Genomic DNA, 6,701 nt, shown 5'->3' with positions numbered 1-6,701 from the left:
TGTTGAATACTAGTCATGTTTTATTTGGTTACCTCTACTAGTATAGTTTTTTTTTTTTCATTTCTTTATGTTTAAATAAAGCACATGTACATCTTTATAAAAATGTATGATGGCACATAGGCCCAATTCCATAATGAAAAAATTGCAGATTCCAAGATACCGGAATGGGGAGATGTGCTGCTTTTGACTACGGGGAAAATAGCAGAAGAAAAGCAGGTTCGGAGGTGGGAGGAATGGGCAGTGCATCCCCAGGGAATAGTTGCAGTGGAAATTCTACAGAAGGAAGGGGGATGCTGAGGAGCAGTGTGGAAGGTGCAGACCTGCAGCAATGAGTGGGGACACCTCGCATGACTCCCACAGCCAGGGACTGGAGGAGGTGCCAGCTTTGGATATCGCAGTGTGAAGTGACTGTGCAGCCTAGGCCACTGGTGATTTTGTATGGGGGAGAGCTTTGTGGACCACACTGTCTGGAATGGAGCCCTAACAGAGGGCATGGTATCCACCTAATTGAGTGAAAGGAAAGGCATTTATTTCTTCCAATCCCCTGACAAAGGTACCTGGCAACTGGTGGGGAGAAGGTGCCCTCTTGACACCAGTAGAGTTGGTGGTTGCTTTTGTGCAGGGGATTTTGTGAGGGAAAAATCCACATTACCCACTGATTTCACTTGAAGGGTTGAACTAGGGACCAGGCAACCACATAGGACTGTGAGGTGCCCCCTTCCTGTCCACATATCACAGGTTCCAAGACTCAAAATGCCAAGGCAGAGCATCCTTCGCGTTGGACAGGACAGACATGCAGGTCAGCACCCTGTAGCTGTGACTGTGGGAATACCGTGACTGCATGTTGGGGCACAGGTTGTATCTGGGTCTCTGGGCAATCACTGTGTCTGGCATCAGAGGCTCAGAGGTCCCTAATGGCCTGGGTTGGGTCATTGCCAAAGGTTCCTTGCTTATACAGAGTACTACACAGATCTATTGTGTAATTCATGTGCCAGCGTGGATGGGTGTTGTACCCATTGTGGGATAACCTCTGTCATTGATCACCTTGGAATAGAGGAGGTGAGACTGAAATTATGCCAACAGGTATATCTTGCATATCATCCTGGCAAAAGGAAGACCTTTCTGTCTCTCTCTCTCACTTATCCACTCTGCCTGTCAAAAGAAAATATTAGTTTATACATTTGTGAGACAGAGTGACACAGGGAGAGATAGAGCGACAGAGAAAAAGACAGTTATTGCTTCTTGGCCTTTTGGCTAAGATCAAGTGTGAAAAAGACAGAGTTATACACAGAGCTATCTTCTAAATGCTGGTTTACATGTCAAATGCTTTTAACAGCCAGAGTATGGTCAGAACAGAAGTCAGGAGCTGAGAACTCAATCCAGATCTCAGGCATGAGTGGCAGGAATTGAACTATTTGAGCCATCACCACTGCTACCTGTGGTCGGTCTATGTTAACAGAGAGAAGATAGGAGATAGAACCAGAACTTGAACCCAGGCACTGTGATATGGGATCTGGGATTCCTAACAAGTATGTTAACCTCCACAATAAATTAACTGCCCTACACAGGTGCTCTTTATCAACTTGTGTAAGTTATCTTCAATCCTTTGTTGATGGTTTTAATCATAAATGGTGGTAGGCTTAGCCAGATGCTTAAGATGATCACATATTAATTTCCACTAACTTTATGTTCATTGTTTTTCACATATTAAGCAAGTTATGTATAAGAGTAGCCGAAATGTTCATGGAAAATTCATAAAAAATAAGTTCATTCTGTTGCAAAATATTCTCAAATTCATGGTTAGTTTTTTCTTATGTGTTTTCCATGAGCTTTTGAAGACCCCTCATGTTTGCAATTTCATATTATTTTGTATGAAGATTTTAATGAATTAACATCTTCTCATACTATAGATGAGTTAATATATTTGTTGTTTAGTCAGGTTTGATAATTTTTGTCATTATTGACTTTTTCTTAATCTGTGGTATTCCTTATTCTTAATTTCCATGGAAGCTGATGTAGTAAAAATAAAGTGAAAGGAAGCATTGAGGAATCTATTAATACATTGTTTCTGTTTACTCAGATGTAGGAAGGAGAAAACCGCTGTACTATGTGCTTCCCCTGACTTATGAGACAAATGCAAGGTTGTACATGTGTAAACTGATGAAGTCTGCCCTTTGACTTTGAGTTTTATCAAGATGACAGACTGAGGTTACATTCTCTTTTGAGTCAAAATTTATATAATGAAACTTGAATCAAAACACAAAATATAAAATTATAAATGAAGAACAGTATGAACATATGATAATTTGGTGAATCAGAGTTCTTATTACTAATTTGTCTCATGTTATATATCATTTGCATGCATTGCCAATACCGGCTTCTGGCTAAAGCCTGGCCCAGCCCAAGCTGTTGTGGGCACTTGAAGAATTTACCAGGAGATGGAATGTATGCTCTCTCTTTCTCCTTCTCTCTCTCTCTCTCTCCTTCTCTCTCTCTCTCCTCTCTCTCTCTCCCCCTATCATTTTCTTGTCACTCTTCCATTCAGCTAAATAATAAATAAGCTTAGGAAATATTAGTAACATTTTATAAATATATGGGGATTCATTGAAAAGAAGATGAAGTAGTACATTTAAAATTATATAAGCATCATCAAAACTATCACAAATCAAACTTCGAGTATATAATAAGGATAAATATAATGAAAATTAAGTAATTTTATTGGAAAAATCAGCAGGTTAGTAAGATATGAACATAGACAACATTTTAGCCAGTAAACAGAGTGAATGCCATTTACAAATAGTAAGAAGACATTTTGAAAATTTCAACACTTTAGGATCCAATAATGTTATGAATATATTAATCTACAAATTCTGTATTTTCTCAACTGTGAAGTGACAGATAGAACTACCAATTACAATGTTACCAAGGGAGCTGGTGCTGTGACTCACTTGGTTAATTCTCTGCCTGCAGTGCCAGCATCCCATGTGGGCGCCAGGTTCTAGTCCTGGTTGCTCTTCTTCCAGTGCAGCTCTCTGCTGTGGCCTAGGAGGGCAGTGGAGGATGGCCCAGGTGCCTGGGCTCATGCACACACATGGGAGACCAGGAAGAAGCACCTGGCTCCTGGCTTCGGATCGGCGCAGCGCCAGCCGTAGCGGCCATTTGGGGAGTGAGCCAACGGAAGGAAGACCTTTCTGTCTCTCTATCTATCTATATCTCTACCTGTCAAATAAATTAAAAAAAGTTACCAAGAAGTCATGCAGAAAAATTTATATTTTATTTAAATCATCTTATTTAACAGTTTATCAAATGAAACATCCAAAGAAATTATTTTTGAGGAATCAGAAAAGTCATAGGTAGGACTTTAATGATTACATGAAAAAAAAAGTATTCAGGTAACTAACACAGCTAGTAACTTCTAAAAAATTATATTTTTATGAAAAAATATTAATTGTGACCATATTCTCCTATTAATCACTCTTATAAAGATTTTGATTTCCATAAATTTGTAGAAAACATAAAATTACCCATAAAACATTAAAAATAAGCAAATCTAGAAATCATCATTAATGGATTTGTACATTATTCTTTCATGAAAGGTTCCATAATCAGAAACCTAGTATTTCTTTTAAGACACTTTTTTTCTGCCACAAACAATTAATATAAAATGTTATACTCCTGTGCATTTGGTATATACATGCACGTGATAAAATATATGCCACATGTTCCCAAAACATTTTGAATATAATAACTAAATGTACTCAAGAAGTTCAGAGCATCCTTAAAATGTCCAAGAGAGTCAAAAGGAAAATTGAAGAATTTCCCAAGATCAAACAAATCAACAGAGAGAGGAGAAATCAAATTAAGAGACACGTGCTACCTTAGGGACAGTGGCTGAACACTTAACTTTCCCTCTGGCCAACTGGATTAAGCAAGGAAATATGAAAACTGGAGACTTTCCAAGGATCAAAGTATACCAAATATGAAAGCCAAATTGGAAGTAATGGAGCATACACAGAAATAAGCCACAACAAGGAAAGTTCACAGAAATTATATATCAGAATTATGTTTCAAATAGTTAACTAATTAAAAGAAAATGAAAATAATTGAACTAGTGTTGAGAATTAGAAATAGTAAAATGAAGGAACCGCAAATTTGATTAGCCAAATTTATAAAAGAACCAAATGAAATGTAAACATTTGAAAAAACTGTAATAAAGTAAGCAAAATAAAGTAAACACAGAATTGAGACATTAAGCTGAGGTGATGAGAGTGATTAACTGGAAGATTAAGCTGCCAAATTATATCACAGGGTGGTATTGCAGTAGCATATATAAATTTGATTATATATAGGTTTAAACTAGAATGATAATGAATAAAACACATTTATTTGTATCTTTAGATTTAGAAAATTGACACAATTATGAGATATATTAACCCAATAAAATAATTTATAAATGCCAAACATAGCAATCAGACATAAGACATTGATTTAGCGTTTCATTGCCTTAAAATAGAGATAAATAAATAGAAGCATTCAAACAGAAATAAATGTTAAACTGCATAACCAGGTAGAAGCAAAATTGGATGATAGAAAATAAGAAGCCAGCGCCGCGGCTCACTAGGCTAATCCTGCACCTTGTGGCGCTGGCACACTGGGTTCTAGTTCTGGTCAGGGCACCGGATTATGTCCCGGTTGCCCCTTTTCCAGGCCAGCTCTTTGCTGTGGCCAGGGAGTGCAGTGGAGGATGGCCCAAGTGCTTGAGCTCTGCACCCCATGGGAGACCAGGAGAAGCACCTGGCTCCTGCCATCGGATCAGCGCGGTGCGCTGGCTGCAGTGCGCCAGCTGTGGCGGCCATTGGAGGGTGAACCAACGGCAAAAGGAAGACCTTTCTCTCTGTCTCTCTCTCAGTGTCCACTCTGCCTGTCCAAAAAAAAAAAAAAAAAAAAAAAAAACAACCTAAAATGTGACAGAACATTCTACACAGCTCTTGTATAATCCAAGAGAGATACTAAAAATTATCATTGTAGACAAAAATGGATATCCAGGTTACATTTAAATACTTACCTATTTTTAATTAAAAATAAAATAAAAATATTTTTCAAATAAGTCATGAAAGATTTGATTGCCATCAGATATGTCTAAAGCATTCACTTAAAAGTTTTCCTGTATGATTTTCTGAAATCAGAATGAAAAAAACAAGAAGCTTGTAAATGTAGGAAATCTTAAATCATGCTAGATGTTGATTTAAAGAAATGTAAATTCTGGACAAAATATGAACCAAAGCATTTAGAAATAAGAAAAGTATAATTCCATGCAACTGAATTAATCAGATAGGAACCTGATGTAGCAGAATAATTTGTATGTTCTCAGATACAGGTATTGCAAGACAGTCATTCTTAAAATTATTTATTTTTACTTAGTGTCGGAGAGAAGAGAGATGATGAATAGATAGATGATAGATAGATAGATGATAAATATACATATAATCATAAGTTTGCTGTTCATTGCTGATGTGCACAGCCAGGGTTAGGCTAGGCCAACACCAAGATCCTAGATCTCCAGATATCACTCTCATGTGGGTGACAGGATCCCAAGTACTTGAGCAAGCATGTGTTGCCACTCAGAGTGTGCACTAACAAAAAGCTGGATCAAAACAGAGGCAGAATTTGAACCTGGGCACTCCAGTATGAGACGTGGGCATCCCAAGTGGTACCTTAAATGCTAAACAGCATGCCCAATGAAAGACAAACATTTTGTCAACTTGTTAAAACAAAAAGCTTTTCTAAGGTATATTGTGCAAAACATTGAGTATCCTCTTATCAGAACTGATAAGCACCAATGGACTAACCGTGGCATAGACATGGACCACAACACTCTGGACACCCAAGATAACTTTAACTGAGTCGTATGTCCACAGTATCAGGGAGGAGGATGAGATGATGAAGTCCACCCAGTACATGACCACAAAGAAAGTCACCAGCAGCAGGATGGTCTGGGTGGCCCTTTTCTTTGGGGAGGATCTTGGGGAGAGGCTGGTGCTGTGAAGGTGCTGGGACCTCCTCTGATGCCTGAGTAAGAGGATCACCATGTATGCACTTGAGAGCAGCATGACTCCCACCAGGAAGACGTCGCTGGATGTGGTCAGTGTGAACATCAAGCTCATGATGCCATGCTTTATGGGGGAAAATGAGCAGTATTTAGTGATAGCCATCAGATTGGTCTGGGTCCCATTGGAAGATGCCACTGTGTGGAAGAGTGTGCTAGTACTGAAAGACAAACAGATTAACAATATGAAGAAGAATAAGTAGAAGAAGGAATGTGTGCATTTATATTTAAATTCTGCCAACCAGGAGGTGCCAGGACTGATGGTGATGGCCTGGGTGATGCTCATGAGGCAGGTGGTGCAGATGGAGAGGACCCTCATCACCCTGTTTACATTGAACAAAGCCTTACACTTGAAGTCAGTCCATACATTCAATGACTCAAACAGGTCTGGAGAGTGCAAAAACAGCATAGTAGTGAGCAAAGCAATGTGGACAAAGGCCAGGTGGCAGCTGGTCAGGTCAGTGGGCTTAGGCCGCCTATCCAGCAGGATTGTGGAGATGTGAGAGAGGAAGAGGAACGTGTTGGTTGAGATTCCAATGCCAGCTTGATAAAGAATGCATTTACAAACAGCAATGTAAGCAGACATTGGGCTCAT

The 6,701-nt window shown here is 38.9% G+C and overlaps 1 pseudogene; it reads right to left on the bottom strand.

The window, feature by feature from the left end:
* Positions 1-5,665: 5,665 nt before the first annotated feature.
* Positions 5,666-6,701, bottom strand: LOC149120567 (vomeronasal type-1 receptor 90-like; annotated as a pseudogene).

Source organism: Oryctolagus cuniculus, chromosome 19 (assembly GCF_051225735.1).
Source record: "Oryctolagus cuniculus isolate XC-2025 breed Fujian yellow rabbit chromosome 19, ASM5122573v1, whole genome shotgun sequence".
Lineage (NCBI taxonomy): Eukaryota > Metazoa > Chordata > Mammalia > Lagomorpha > Leporidae > Oryctolagus > Oryctolagus cuniculus.
The sequence above is the reverse complement of the archived record's forward strand: the minus strand, read 5'-3'. Positions and strand labels throughout refer to the sequence as shown.